At 38.8% G+C, this 16,874-nt stretch overlaps 1 protein-coding gene across 1 annotated transcript in view; it reads right to left on the reverse strand.

The window, feature by feature from the left end:
* ADAMTS12 (ADAM metallopeptidase with thrombospondin type 1 motif 12) overlaps positions 1 to 16,874 on the reverse strand; it is a 272,991-nt gene that overhangs the window by 198,464 nt on the left and 57,653 nt on the right. The window lies entirely within an intron of this gene.

Consider the following 16,874-nt stretch of genomic DNA (forward strand, 5'->3'; position numbering starts at 1 on the left):
ATTAATTAGACATATTTTTAACAGATTTAAATAAACAATGAGTTAAACCTTCACACCCACATCAAAGAGATTACAACAGTAAATTAATCCTTTTTTTAAGCTCAGAAAAATAAGTGTACTCTATTTAAATTCACCACATAAAACTGTTTATGCCCTCAAATAATTCATAATAAAGAACTGATAAATGGCACAAAACATTAAAAATCCCTACTAATAGAATACTTATACGCTTAAATGACATAGCATTCTTGTCAAAATCTAAATAGCACAAATAATTTACCCAATTCTGGAAAGTATGTGGTGAGTGCTATGAATCTTTCTGAAGCATCCGAATGACAGCTGAAGTTTTCCCACCATTCCTGACCTTTTCAGTGAACTTAATCCTGATGAGGGCGATGTTCTTGGAGATAAACTGGCCTGATGCAAATGTCAGCCTGCCTGACCCTTCATGACTTCCCAAATTACTAATGAATAGTAATTGTTAAGCAAAGCACAAAGGTATAATCAAGGATTTCTTACAAAGCAAAAACACCAAGATAAGCGTTATTTTCTCTTTTATACTTTTTTCTATAATTCCCAAATTTGCTACATTTGATATATACATATTTGATATCTAAAATATATTTGTGTGTATATACACACATACATATATATACACACACATATACACATTTGCTATATATTTCTTACAAACAAAACAATTATTCTAAAAAATTTACCAGTGGTAATCTCTATGTGACAAGCTTATTTTATAAGATCTAAATTCAAACTTCTTCTGAAAAGAATAATTTATGTAACTATTCTGCCCTTCGGGAGGTGGCACTTAACTCTCCCCACCCTCACCCTGCCTTTGCTTTAGGCTTTGTTTGGTGACTTGGTTTCACAGACTGGGGTTGAAAGCGAAGAAAACAGTAACTTTACAATGGAGAAACCTGGCAGATGCTCCTTCAGCCTGGTCATCAAGGTTAACATCATACTGATAAATCATATTGATAGCATGTGCCCTTGACATGACGTTAGGAGAAGGGCACTTTACTTCTGTTGTGTTCTTCCCCAAAACCCATAATCCCAATCTAACCATGAGAAAAACATTAGACAAACCCAAATTAAGGGACATTCTACAAAATATGTGACCAGTGCGCCTCAACTTGTCAAGGTCATCAAAAATGAGTTAAGCCTAGGAAACTATCACAGCCCATAGGGGGCTGAGGGGACATGATAACTAATTGTAAAATGAAATCCTGGATAGGATCTTGGAAGAGAAGACTGCCATTAGGGAAAAAAAAGTGAACCCTAAATAAGTGTGTGGTTTAGTTAATAGTAATGTATCAATATTCGTTCCTTAGGTGACACATATACCATAATATCATTAGGTGTTAAAAATAAAGGCAACTGGGTGACAGGTATACAGGAACTATATGTACAATCTTGGCAACTTTTCTGTACATTTAAAACTGCAATAAAAATAGTACACTTTAAAAAATTATAAATAATTCAAATCTTTTTTTTTTATTAGTATTAAAATTGATGGACAATGGATCCCAATCAAAACCTGGGAAAATTAACATTTTTTTCACAGTAAAGTTATGCAATTACTCTGTCAAAATGGCCACACCATAATATCACAGACAGACACTCGGACACACTGCAGGGGAAAAATATGGGAGGGCTGTTTCTGCTTTGGGGGACAATATGCATGGAGAGCCCCAGAAATGCACACTTTTGACCCCAAAATTTCACTTGTAAAATTATTTTCCAAAGAACTAGATCAAAACATGAAAAACAGTTTGTGCACAAAGATATCTATCACTGCATTATTTACAATAATGAATAGTAACAAACAATCTAAATGACCAACAGAGGACTGGAAAACGAACTGAAACATCCATATAATGAGGTAATCCACAGCAAATAAAAAATGTGTTAGGTTTTCAGTGATATTAAAAATGTTCATTATGTGAGTTAAATGAAAGAATACAAAACTACGTTCGGCATGATTCAACTATGTAGAAATATAGAGAAAATAAAGGAAAGAAATATATATTTTAATGATTAACAGAGTCATTCTTGAATAGTTGGATAATGGTTATTTTCTCTCAGATTTTTGCTAAAAATTCTGAATTTCCTACAATGGCTATATATTTATTTTATAACAGATAAAATTATCTTCACAACATTTGCTAGTGCTTTTCTTTGTGTGATTAAATTACACATAATTTTTATTTTCCTCTTTATCCCTTTCTGATTTTTTCAAACCTTCATATTAGCGTGTGATACTTTTAAAACCAGATGGAATGTATAAAACGCTTTATTATACTTCTGTAAATTCAATGGTTTTGAGTGGCAACACAAGTTTTAGCTAGAAAAAAATCTTAAGGATATTAAATAATATACACAGATAGTGTGATGTGTTGGGGATATTTATTTAAGAAGCATGATTTTAACTGAGGTACTTTTAAAATATAAGCTATACCTGACATCCAGTCATCAATCATATTGCTAATTAGAGGTCTGAAGGTGAGTAGCTAAGAGCAGCTAAGAGGAGGGGTTGCAGAACGTGGAAGGGGAAAAGGACAGAGAGAGAAAGGACCAATTCACAGGAAGAGAAGGGAAAATGAGTAACAAAAAAAAGTGAAGAAAAAGTAGTACAAGAAAAAGTGAAAAGGATGGAAGTGGAACAAGGGAAAAAGGGCAGGAAAGGGAGAGCAAAATATGTACTTCTTTCAAATCTATGAAGGAGGAAGTTGGAAAATATATGAAATAAATGCACTGGAAAGTAATAGTACAGGGTAGAAGTTTTCTTAATCAGTATATAAACCAACAGTGTTAGATCAGGCACCTACTTCCTTAAAAATATGTTTTAAAGCTGTAAGAGAATGTCCTGCGGAGGCAACCATTCACGTCCACACCCGCTGGTAGACAAGGTGTGTGACGAGGCATACGGGTGGCCATCCGCACGGGTTGAACTCCTCACTCATGTTGCTCTGAGCCTCCCCTTCACTTCCTTTTCTCAGTAATTCACTTGTTTACTTCATGGCAAAAGAGGGAGAAGGGTAGATAATTTTTGAAAAGCAGATCTCTAATGCCAGAGGGGTGACCTTGAATACAACTGCTAGCTGCAGGGAAATAACACCATAAGCTTTGGGAGGCTTTTGGGTGATCAAAGTCACTATTTCAAAAGCCCTTCTAAACCATAAAAAAATAAAACATAAAAAAAGAAATTCTTATTAACTAAGTATTTTTGGGGTATCTGACTCGCCAAGATATTAGTTTTCAATCACATTTAAATGATGCAGTAGAATTGTACTTTGCCTGCTTTATACTTTTAGGTAAGTGAAAATTCAATACATATTATTGAACAGAATACATTCACGTTTGTTTTATAGGCTTTATGGTTTAATAGTATTCCGACTAATTGTTAAAGCAGCAATAAGAAACTAATCCAATATGCTTACATACATCAAGTACAAAAAGAGAGAAAGGACCAGCTCTAAATAACAGTACCTAAACATAGATGAAAGCTAACATCCAGCCCTGGGATTGATGAAAAGGGCTGACTTTGCTCGCTGGAAATTTCAGCTACTTGGTCCAGTCTAAAACATTTAAATAACTTAAAAGAGGCCATTGTATTAACCTTAAACCAGTTACAGTGATGTCATGAGTTCATCTCAGTCCCCTGAGTTTTTGATAAATCAGCAGGAACAAAATGTTAAGTTAGTTAAGGTTGAAATACAATTCTCTTTCTACTGGTAAGAAAAATTAGAAACAGTGGCAAGGGATGTGTCTTTCTAAAAACGTTAATACATGATTTGGGACTTTCAAGTGGAATGCGAGCGGTGAAAAGGAATGACTCGAAGGAAACTGGACTGACAATGAGGAGATGGCAGCTTAAAAATGAAAAGTCTTGTCTTCTTCCCATGGGTAGAGCGCAAGGCAAATCAAACTACATACGCGAATCTGTAAGTAATATATATAGATATCCTTCTATCAGCTTAATAATCTTTTTTCTTTTGCTATAAATCACAACTGTGTATTACTAATATGACTGGGGAAGGTGGGTGGCTGCTTTTTTTATAATGAGAAAGTCCATTTGACAAAGTCTCATCTATGGAAAGCATGAGCTCATGGTTTGAACCATGTCTTCATTCCAAAGGTTCCAGGGAGATCTTCCCAGAACAGTCTGTTTGACCTAAGGGCATTAAGGAGGAAATGGCCTTATGGGCGGGGTCCTGGAAGTTTCCAAATATGAACTGAATATAGGAAAATTTGAAATCTATGGGGATAAGAGATCCCATTCCGATCAAATTTCAACCTTCCTGGAGCCTACTGGGAAATTGTGCGGACGCTGCCGGGTCCTTTCTCGCTATTAGTTAAGTTCTCTGGCGGAAGGAGGAGTCTTCAGCTGCGTGTGATTCAGCTTCTCCCAGGACGTATTAGGAACACCGGTTAAGTCCAGCTTTCATCAATTATATGTCCACGGCTTTATCTGGGGTTTTGCGGCAATGTACAAATGTTTTAAAAAGTGTTTCTCAAACTGAAATACACATTCGGAGAAATTCAGGAGTCTAAGCAGAGTCAGCATTGTATCAGGCCGAGAGGGGATGATTAAAATGTTATTCCAGGGTCCCGGCCCTTAAATTCCACCCTTGTCCCCCTCCCTCAGGTACAGGTACACTTCAGATGTTCCCTTCTAGAAAGTCCTTCCCTGATCAAGCAAACAAAACTGTAAAGAGCTCCCACCCTAGCACGCCCTGGCCACCTTACCTATCGCCTTTACCTTTCTTCACAATACTGACTACGTACTATATATGGGCATATGTTTACCAGTTTAATCTTGTCTAATGTCACTCTCCACACTAGAATGTCAATTCCGTGGTAGAAGGAGTTTTTATCTATTTTGTTCAATGCTGTATCTCTACTGCTTAGAATACAGCCCCACAGGTAGGTGCTCGATATGTATCTGATCAGTGACGAATGTTGAATAACTGATGCTTTAAATCCATAAGCAAATCTTTATTCCTTTGGCCTAAAGTAAACAAAAAATCTATTTCCTGAAAAACCATTAAAACAACTTTGGAAGAAGTAACTTAGTAAGTTTTTCAATCTGTATGAATGAGCAAGTCTCAGTTCTTTCCTGGGAGCAGATTTTGATACATAAGAGAAAAACAAAGCCAGAGCCTCAGTAACCAAGGGGAGAGGCATTCACCAAGACATTACCAGCCCCATTGTAATACTAGTATTCCTCTGTCTTATTTTCCTGTATATTCTAAATCTCCTAAAGTGATTTTTATTATTATTATTAAAGCTTTTACCTAAAAAAGAAATATCCACTCTGTAAAAACAGGTACAAAAGAGGCTTCTGGTTTCTGGTTCTACATGTAAGGAGCTTGGAAGTCACCACCGTTCTAACATCATGCAAAAATCTGAACTCCTCTAGGATCCAGGAGAGGAGGACACAGAGCAAACTGCTGACCCCGAGACTGGAGAGACACACAGGGAAATACCGAGCGTGGCGGCTTCCCAGAGCAAAGACACAGGGTGGACGCTGCCACGTGCGGCAGAGCTGAGACAGGAAAACTCCCACTGTCATTGACTAACTGTCATTGACTGTCATTGACTAACTGGCTCAGTGTGGACAACTCTGGGAGTTAAGTCAGGAGGACTCAATTATAAAGGGCCCCTACAATATCATGAGATTTACCTCCAGGAGCTCAACGGGTTCCCTCAGTATCAGAGAAAAATCCACTCGTGCTGGGACAAAAAGAACCATTTAAAAATACACGGAGTACTTTGTTTTCCTTAAGAAGAACTGCCCTCAGGGAACTAAGTAACCAGAGCCTGACACGCTAGGGTATTATCAGAGCCTAACTACCAACTCTAAACAGCTCTAGCCTTCCACATGGGAGAAAGGAAATGCTTAACTCTAGCCCACTCTAGCCATCCTGTCCCATCCAAGGAGGAGAAAAAAACAGAAACACTTGTGAAGTTCACAGTCCAGAAGCCCAGGCTAACTAAAATACTGAGATCTAATCAATGGATTATAGAACACTTCCCCTTCTCTTAGACCTAATCAATGGATTATAGAACACTTCCCCTTCTCTTACACATTACTAAAGGCCTACTCACTGAAGTTCCTCTTACCTGGCATATAATGTCTGCCTATTAAGAAAAAGTTATCCCCCCAAATAGTAACTGCATGAACACATGGATATGTTAATGAGCTTGACTGCAGTAATCCATTCACTATGTATATCATGTTGTATAGCTTAAACACATATAATTTTTCTTTATAAAAATTACAAGGCATACCAAAAGGCAAATAACACAATTTAAAGAGTAAAATCAGAACTAGACATAGCAGGTATTTTGAAATTATCAGACCAAGAATTTTAAACTATGTTTAATATGCTCTAATAAATAATGTAGATACCATGCAAGAACAGATGGGCACTGTAAGCAGAGAGATGGAAATCCTAAGAAAGAACCAAAAATAAATGCTGGGGATCAAAAACACTAGCAGAAATGAAGAATGCCTTTGATGCGCTTATTAGTAGATTGAACACAGCTGAGGCCAAAAATACTTGAACTTGAGGATATATCAATAGAAACCTCTAAAACTGAAAATCAAAGAGAACAAAGACTGAAAGAAAAGATAAACAGACTATTCAACAATTGTTGGGACAACCACAAAAGGTGTAACATACATAATGGGAATAGCAGAAAGAGAAGAGAAAAAGGAAGAGAAGAAATATTGAGAACAATAATGATAAGAATTTCTCCAAATTAATCTCAGGCACCAAACCACAGATCCAGGAAGCTCAGAAAACTCCACACATCAGCATTTCAAAAAACACTTGATGAAGACTATCTACAAAAAACCTACAGCTAATGCCATACATAAAGATGAGAAATTTGAAACTTTCCCACTAAGATCAGACACAAGACAAGTATGCCCTCTCACGGGTGACTCCTTCTCAACATTGTACTAGAAATTCTAACTAATGCAAAAAGACAAAAAAAAAAAAAAAAAGGAAATAAAAGGTACACAGATTAAGAAAGAAGAACAAAAACTGTCTTTATTTGTAGATGACACAATTGTTTATGTAGAAAACCCAAAAGAAATAGCAAAAATACTCCTGGAACTAAAAAAGCCATTACAGAAAGGTTGTAAGATACAGGTCAATATACAAAAGTCAATCACTTTCTTATATACCAGCAAAGAATGAGTGGAATTTGAAGCTAAAAACACAATATCATTTACATCAGCACCCTCCCCAAAATGAAATAATGAGGTATAAATCAATCAAAATATGTACAAGATCTACATGAGGAAAACTACAAAACTCTAATGAATGAAATCAAGAAGAAATAGAGATATATTCCATGTTCAGATGCAGGAAGACTCAATACTGTCAAGATGTCTGTTCTTCCCAACTTGACCTACAGACTCAATGCAATTCCAGCAAGTTATTTTGTGGACAATGACAAACTGATTCTAAAGTTTATATAAAAAGTCAAAAGACCCACAATAGCCAACACAATATTGAAACAAACAAACAAAAAATCTGGAGGACTGACACTACCCAAATTTAAGATTTACTATAAAGCTATAGTAATCAAAACAGTGTGGTATTAGCAAAAGAACAGACAAACAGATTAATGGAACAAAACAGAGAGCCAAGAAATAGACCCACCTAAATACAGTCAATGATCTTTGACAAAGGAGGAAAGGTAATACAGTATAGGAAAGACAATCTTTTCAACAAATGGTGCTGCTAGACACAGACTTTATACCTTTCACAAAAACTAGACTCCAAATGGGTCATGGACTGAAATGCAAAATGCAAAACTGTAAAACTCTTAGAAGATAACATAGGAGAAAATATAGGTTACCTTGAGTATGGTGATGACTTTTTAGATATAACACGAAAGCATGAGCCATTAAAAAATTAATTGATAAATTGCACTTCATTAAAATTAAAAACTTCTGCTCTGCAAAAGACAATGTCAAGACAATGAGAAGACAAGCCACAAATTGAGAGAAAATATTTGAAAAAGATACATCTGATAAAGAATTGTTACCCAAAATAAACAAAGAACTCTTAAAACTCAATAGTAAGACAACAAACAATCCAATGGAAAAACGGGCCAAAGACCTTAACAGATACTTCACCAAAGAAGACATGCAGGTGTCAAATAAGCATATGAAAAGATCCTCCACATCATATGTCATTAGAGGAATGCCGGTAAACCTATTAGAATGGCCAAAATCTGGAACCCTGACGACATCAAATGCTAGTGAGAATATGGAACAACAGGAACTCACTCATTGCTGATGGGAATACGAAATGGTTACAGCCACTTTAGAAGGCAGTTTGACAGTTTCTTACAAAACTTAGCATACAGCCCAGTAATCGAGTTCCTTGGTATTTACCCAAAGCGGCTGAAAACTTACATACATACAAATACCTGTGTACTTGTTTATAGCAGCTTTATTCATAATTGCCAAAACTGAAGCAACCAAGATGTCCTTCAGTAGGTAAATGGATAAGTAAATTGTGGTTCAGCCAGACAACAGAATATTATTCCACATGAAAAAGAAATGAGCTATCAAGCCATGAAGACATGGAGTAAACTTAAATACATATCACTAAGTGAAAGAAGCCAACTGTAAAAAGCTATACACTGCATGATTCCAACGATAAGACATTCTGGAAAAGACAAAACTACGGAGGACAGTAATGAAATCAGTGGTTGCCAGGGATTGGGAGTGGGAGAAGGGATGAATAAGTGGAGCGCAGAGGATTTTTAGGGAAGTGAAAGTATTCTGTATGATAATATAATGATGGATAAATGTCATCATACACTTGTCCAAACCCATAGAATATACAACACAAAGAATGAACCCTGAGGTAAGTTATAAACTTTGGGTCCAATTATGTGTCAATGTAGGTTCATCAACTCTAACAAATGAAACACTCTAGTGGGATGTTGATAATGGGGGAGGTTATGCATGTGTAGGGGCAAGAGGTATATGGGAAATCTCTGTATCTTTCTCTTAATTTTCTTGTGAAATTAAAAGTGCTCTTTTAAAAAATAACGAAATTATTTTTTAAAAATGGTGGAGTTTAATAGGTACAGAGTTTCAGTTTTACAGGATGAAGAGTTCTGCAAATGGATTGCATGCATTTCATCCTCAATGTGAAGGTATTTAATGCCATGAATGTACACATAAAAATGGTTAAACAGTAAAATTTACATTGTGCATATTTTATCACACTATAAAAAACTGTAAAAAACAAAAAAGAGAGAGAGAGAGAAGAAATATCCATTGTCCTTAAAAAGATAACACCATCAAGTAAAATTATGTTGCAGACTAGATATGTTTTGTGGTCTCTTTCAATAAGTAAATTCGGTGTAGTTTTAATTCTAGACTCTTAGCCACCATTTACTTGCTCAAGAACTATCATCATCCATCTAGACCAGAGATGGCAAAAACATGGTCCACACACAGCTGCCTACCTCACCTACATGCCCCTGTACTGTGTTCACAGCAGACTCTGCTATTCATTCTTGACACATTATCCACATCTTCCACCACCTTACAGACCCTCTCAACAAGCAGTCCAGGCATCCTCTACCGATTAATCAAACTTGACAATATGAGATGAAACTTATATTGGTAAATACATTGTGATCTAACACATAATTCCTCCTAAGGTATTTTATTACTCATTTGGAAAATACATGAGAGGTCAGGAGACTGAGCACAACAGAATTTTTAAAAATATTCTATGAAAAAGATGGAGACAGTTCACATATATGCCTCCATGCATACATAATAAAAATATATGCACGAATGAAAAAACATGAGACCCTTCTTTTCCAGGATTCTTGGAAAGGTGCCCCTAGGCTGGTGCATCACTTCTTAAAAACAGGTCTGCTCTACTTTTAAGAATTGCTCTAGTACTATATAAATTTTCGCTGGATTTGATTTATTTGGAGCACCTACTATTTGAAGTATATTAAGATAAGCATGACTACATATGATGTGCATATGAATAAGGCTTTTATTTTTCTTTCTAGATGCAGGCATGAATAATTCTAATGCAAAGTGGGCAGTGAGAAGAAATAGATTCCATGCTGAGGATTATACTAAAGAGAAAGAAATTAACTCCATCTGGGAAGGTTTCATAAAGGAGGTGTCTGTGATCTGGGCCTCGGAGAATGAATAGTGAGTGCTTTACAGTTTGGGAGCAGAATCTTTTAGTCAGCTGAAAAGACTGCACAAAGCCTAGATATGGCAGATATAAGGCACATTAGGGTTCCAGAACATGTGAGCTGTTCCTGACTGACTCTTCTGTTCCAATTCTTCTTTGTCCTTTTGAGAACAGCATTTGCTGCTTATCTTTTTGCTCAATGACATTTCAGGATCCAGGGCCTATCTCTTCCAGGATTTAGGGTCAGCATAGTAACTGTGACCAACGTCTCAATAATCAGTGTATTCGACACTAAGAAAGGTCATGTTCTTGACATTTTGATTGGAGCTTGGTAGATAGCAGGCAGAAAAGTTTTAATAGCTTCAAGAAACACGCTCCCTTTAGTTTTCACTACTCTCAGTTAGGGACTTTAAAGTGAGAACTGGCTATTGATGGGTGAACTATGTTCTTTATAAAATGAAAACCCGCCTCCCAACAGTTTATGGCAGGTGTGCTCTCTAGGTGTGCATGTGTGTCATCTACCTTCATGGCTTGTCACAATCCCACCAGAGTGGCCAGGGGCCATTTTTCTATGTGAATTCTTAGTAATTGGACTCAGAATTACACCAACTCCCAGTAGTGGAATGAACCTAAGTACCATATGCATAAAACTGAAAAGATATCATATATATCAGGTTTTTTGTCTACCCCACACCTTGTACCCTGCTTAATCCAAAGTTAGGTCTTGATGTTACATGCTTTCTTTCCAGTAGTCTAGCACAGTACTACACACTGAGTTACTGAAAAAAAAAAAAACATTTTTAGGATGTTGAAGATTTTTTTTTTCTTCTCCTTTATGTTGAAGGAGAAGAAAAGGGCTGAGCTGGCCCTTCGTCAAGAGGCACACTGTGAAGAAGCAGTTGGCCATTACTGCCCTATGAAAGCAGCTGGCTGGGTTTCCTCTGAATCCACTATATTGGACTTTTAACTTCATACTAACTACTTATAAATGCAAGAACATGGATGAACCTCAAAAATATTATGCTTAGTGAAAAAAGTCAGACACAAAGTCAGACTACATCTTGTATGATTCCATTATATAAAATTTATTTAAAAATTAATCTTGACAGAAAACAGTATTTGCCTGGGGCTGGGATGGGAATGAGAACTGACTGCAAATAGACATGAGTGAACTTTTTGGGGTGACAGAAATATTCTAACAATGTATTGTGATGATTCCACAACTGCCTAAATTTACTAAAAATCTTTGAACTGTACATTTACAGAAGATAAATTGTATAGTCTATAAATGATACCTCTTTAAAGCTATTGAAAAATATTTTTTATAAAAAATTATTTCCTTTCTTCTGGGTTGGTGGTTCTCCATTGAGGCCTGGTGAGGGTGAAGGCAGGAAGGAAGACAGAAAGCAGAATATTAGAATTACTGAGTAAGTTTTTTAACATGTATTTGTTCTTCCCTATGGTGTAATACCAGAAATCAAAGAATATCATCATCTATTATGAGGAGGCTGAGTATAGTTTGCAAATATTCCTCAGGTGATTCTGATATGCATTACCCACACACATACTCCTGAGAATCTCCTCTTGATCAGACTGGGTCTCAAGAGTCTGTTTTCAATAAGTAAAACTGGTGATTCTTGTAATTAGAAAAGTTTAAGAAACACTGCCCACATTCCACACTACTAGAAACCTTCAGAATTGTGGCAAGGCACAGTGGAAAAGGTATTTCCAAGAAAACTCACTCTCTGACCTTCTTTTAATCCCATCTGCCCAGTCTACCTCCCAGTCTCGTCCCTGCAAGACGCCAGGAACAGCAAATACCTACCTGACCCTAATGAATTAAACCAACAATTAAGAATCCCAATTTCTCCACCTTTGGTGGAGATTCTGGTCCATTGAAATGGATCCCTCTGAGCTCAATACCAAAAAGGCCAAACATTTAGTTATGATCATGACCTAATCATAATCATTCCATGTTAGTTATAAAATCTTCTGTTACATTTGTGCCTAGGTGTGGTCCTCTGTGGTTGAAAGTGTTTTAGTTCTTTCCAATTCAGTGATTTGAAGACCATAGTTCCCCTTCGAAAAATAATATCTTCTCCTTTGAAGCATTTGGTCACATTCCTTAGTAAGTGGTAACTCCCATTCTTGGAAGAATGTAGAAAACGTTTTCAAAAATAGCATTTGCAGTCACCTCTCATTGCTTTATTTAACTGACTGTCAAATTTGCCGCAAAATCAGGTTACTAGAGATAAAAAAAAAAGCTAAGAGGTCCCTTTGTTTTTAGGAAAAAAGGAAAGCTTTGTAGGGGAGAGAGAACATTGACTTAAACAAAATTCAAGTGACTATCCACGAAAGGGTCACTGCCAGCTCTATGTCTGTCAACAAGGTTCCTAAATCTGTATAGCGAATTCCCTGAAATTCCTACCATTGTTCAGCATTTGTGGGCAAAACCTTAACCGTTCCTTGCAAGCTGGTCCCTAATGAGAATATGTTTCTTTAGAGATAAAAGCAACTACAGGTACTTTAGTTACTATATATGCACGGGTGGTTTGGTGGTAACATTTGTAATTGGAACCATACACAAACACTACAGGAAGTGAATGGCTGCCCTCTGTTGTGGTCCATCCTTGGGAAGGCCTACTCCTGGTTTCCACACAGCTGCCCACATCCACCCCTCCCCAGATTCCAGTACGGGGGGACCTCAGGCATGACCACTGATAGGAATCATAATACAACACTGTGGGGGGTTACCGAAGGGTCTGCCATATAGAAAAGGAAGTGCTATTTTTTCAACATTTTACAGAGGCACAGAGAATCAAGATAAGAAACAGAGCTGCCTTCTTCTGACTCTTCCACACAAATTAAACATACTTACTAAGCATCTACCATGTGTGAGAGAGTGTTCTGGTGCCAGACAATTGAAGAAAAACATAGCAGTCCCTGCTACCAAGGAACTCCCAGGCTCACTCAATGGGTGGGAACAGATGTCTCTTAGTCACTATCAATCGAGATGATCTCATGAGGATGTCAATTAATTCCAGAGCAAATGGGCACCCCTGTCTCTGCCCTTATCACTTATCTAACAGTTGTGGAGCATGCCCAGGACACACTGCCATCTGTTCTGGAACACAGACACCTGCCCATGGATGGATCTTCCCAACAGCCGGAAGTGGTTCCTGTCACTTAATAGACCTTGGAATGATGTACCTCCTCTAACTGAAACAAGCAAGCAACTCTGGGAGAGTCCGGTGCGCGCGCGCGCGCGCTCTCTCTCTCTCTCTCTCTCTCTCTCTCTCTCTCTCTCTCTCTTTCTCTCCTTATCCAAAAAAATAAGTACACGTCCAAAGTGAGAAATTTAGTTAAATTTGATAATGACTCATTGGAACAGTATGAAAATGTACCAAGAAGGAAGGAAAGAAGGGAGGGAGAGGGTGATGGGGGAGGGGGGCCAGGGACTGAGGGCAGAACAGGAGGGGAGGGGAGAAGAGAGAGGAGAAGGTAGGACTACAAAAATATACCAGGTAGAGCACACAAAAAAGGCAAACATTGTCTTTCCGTTCTTAGGTCATGGGATTTTGTTTTCCAGGGAATCCAGGTAAGTAGATAAGGAAAGGAATGGGGCTTGATTAGGAGGAAAACAGGAAGTAGGTACACCAGGCAGCTTTTTTGAGTTTATTTAGTTTTAAGAGGATCCTCAGATTAAAGCCTTAGAGAAAGAGAGAGACTATTTAAAAGGAGGAGGTGCCGCTCACCATAATAAGCAAACCTATTACGTGAAAACCCCACTTAACGTCTGTAGAACACGTTACAGTTTCTAAAGCATGTCTGCACACATTCTCGTTTGTCTCCCAGGAACTCCATTAGAGGGACGGGCAGGCATCATCAGCCTCTTCCGTACATGGACTGTTTCCACAGTGTTCTGCTGAAGGCTCTGCACTCCCCAGGGGCCTAGAAACTCCAGTCAAAGAGCGAAGCCCCAGCTCACTGAAAATATGATTCAGGGCACAGAAATCTGACTCACGCACATACACACACTCAGTGTGTTCTGCTTTGTGAGTAATGATCAGGAGCCACGGGAACATGGCATGGATTTGTATGAGTCCCCTACAGGACAGAAAAGCCACACATGCTCAGGAAGGGGACAGACTGACAGCTCCTGTGTCTCAGGTCCAGGGTCTCAGATCCCCAGAGAACCAGCTGCTACCCCACTGTGGGCATCATGAAATGTGGATGTGGATGCATCTGTCAACTGAAAGACAGCAGACACTGCCCACCTGTTCTGTCCCCAGGCAGCGAGCGGGCCATACCTGATGAAAGAGAGGTGAGGAATGTGACAGCCTCTGTGACCCAGGCCCCACTGCATGATAAACAGCATGCTCTCCCCATCTCTTATTTATTGTATCAGAAAAAGCCAAAGGAGGTTTCTGTGGCTCCCGCATCAGTCCCCGAGGCAGGAAAGCAGACTTTAATAACCTGGGCCACTGAGGAGGAAACTGCTGGTGGCTAAGCGAGACACATCAGCCGTGTTCCCAGCAGGTCTGAGAGGAAACGATTAAAGCGTTAGCAATAGCGACATTTTGATAATGACACAAAGACCAGGCTCCTGACATCCTGTCGCTGGCATTTCAGAGATATGGTTTGCTTTCCTTTATTTTGAAATTACTTGCTGTTCCTGGAAAATTGACCAACTCAGGGGAAGGTAGATATTCCCACAGCGGGTCCTCGCCAGTCGGCTCTAGGAGCAGACGGCCTGCTGGGCTCTGTGGCCTCCTAACTTGACACCTCGGCCCGCTTCTCGTGCCTCCTCCTCAGCTGAGAACAGGTCCATGTTGGTTGCGGAAGTATTTTTAAGTAAATTCAGGACGTCCTGTCATTTCACCTCAGTACCACACCACGAATCTCTTAAAATTACAGACATCTTCAAACGTAACCACAACGCCTTTATCACACTTAACAAGGTTAAGAAATAATTTCTGAGTGTTATAAATTTTGCAGCTTTCTCAAAAACAATCTCTTTACAGTTCATCTGTTGAAGTAAGGCACAGACAAGATCCGCACTTGGCATTTGGTTGTTTCATCTCTTAGGACTCTTTTATTCTAGTGCAGGCCCCTCTTCCTTTCCCCTTGCCATTGGCTGGTTGCAGGAACCAGGTCAGCTGTCCTGTAGAATGTCCCACATTCTGGATTTATCTGTTTATTCCCTTGTGGTTTCCTTTTAACCCTGTTCTCCTGGAAATCTGTAAATCGAACTATAAGCTTGATTAGATTCAGATATGTGGTACACGTATGTGTGTGTATCTACACACGTGTGAGTGCAGATATGTATATACACGCATATATGAATATATGTATGCATGTATATATATGTGTACACACACGCGCACACGCGCGCGCACTCACACACACACACACACACACACACACACACACACACACACACACACATATCCGAATCAAATCAAGCTTCCTGTCTCCGTGCCTTTGCTGGTCAAATGATTGCGTGGACATTCAAAAGCAGGATTTGTAGAGGCCAGTAAAGAGGGCTGTACTTGGGTCAACTACCCTGGACCCAGCCAAAAGAGCTGGACGGCATCTCACAGTGTGTACCCCTTTCACATGCTATATGCACCATCTTCCCCTCGACCCACATAAAATGGGAACTGGGGTGAGGTCACTGCATGAAGTAACAGAGTATGTTCCGAGGCTGGAATGGGTGACCAAGATTCTTGAAAATTGCTCCTTCCACCAGGACTACGGCCTCCGGTGAGGACCCAGGCAACACAAGCTGTGCCCAGCGGGCACTGGGACCCGAGCAGAAACCAATAAGGTTTCGATAACTTTAGAAAAATACAAAGCCTGTTCCAGTTTTCACTAATTCAGTAGCCTTAAACGCATGCACACAAACATGGACTTCAACGTGGTAAGTGGCTCAGTCAGTCACTGCATAACAAAATAAGTCTGGGGCTTTACTGAGTTCAAGGTACGAGACTAGTGTTGCAGGACTGAGTCAAAGGAGAAGGTCAGAGGTGATGAGGAAACAACACACCATCTCTGCCCAAAGAGCTCTAGTGAGGCAGATAAGACAAAGCACATGAGGAGAAAAAAACAAAAAAAAACAAAAAAAACCCAGGACTTAAAAAGTTGACAAGAGGGAAACATTCAGAAAATAAGTCATTGCAGATGTGTGGGTTTTCCAAAGAACACGATATGATGCAAACTTTGGCCATGACCCACCGGGTTTTCTCACAAAGCTGTGAGTTTCGACCGTATCCCTGAGCCCTTGACAATTTGTTTCTACTACAATTCTCACGGCCTAAAGGTTTTTCCTAGAAATAAACAACCAGAGTGGTTTGACATTAACTAGCTTTGAGGTTGTCGCTAAGGTCTCTTAGTCAATTCAAAAGCATTTTTTAAGCACTAGCTCATATTAGCTTGCTCCACACTAAGGCTTGTAGAGGATACAAATTAAGGAGTAGCCTCAATACTCTCCTGCAAGAAGTTTACATTCAGTGGTGTGTTGTAGCCCCTGTGCCTGCTTGTGAGAACCATCTGCCGAATATTCAGGAATTTGGTGTGGTTGTTTGAATAATGACCCTCCAAAAGTCATCATGTCTGAATTCCTGGAGCCTGTTAATGTTAACTTATATGACA

The sequence above is a fragment of the Pteropus vampyrus genome, unplaced genomic scaffold (genome assembly GCF_000151845.1).
Source record: "Pteropus vampyrus isolate Shadow unplaced genomic scaffold, Pvam_2.0 Scaffold27, whole genome shotgun sequence".
NCBI classification, from domain to species: domain Eukaryota; kingdom Metazoa; phylum Chordata; class Mammalia; order Chiroptera; family Pteropodidae; genus Pteropus; species Pteropus vampyrus.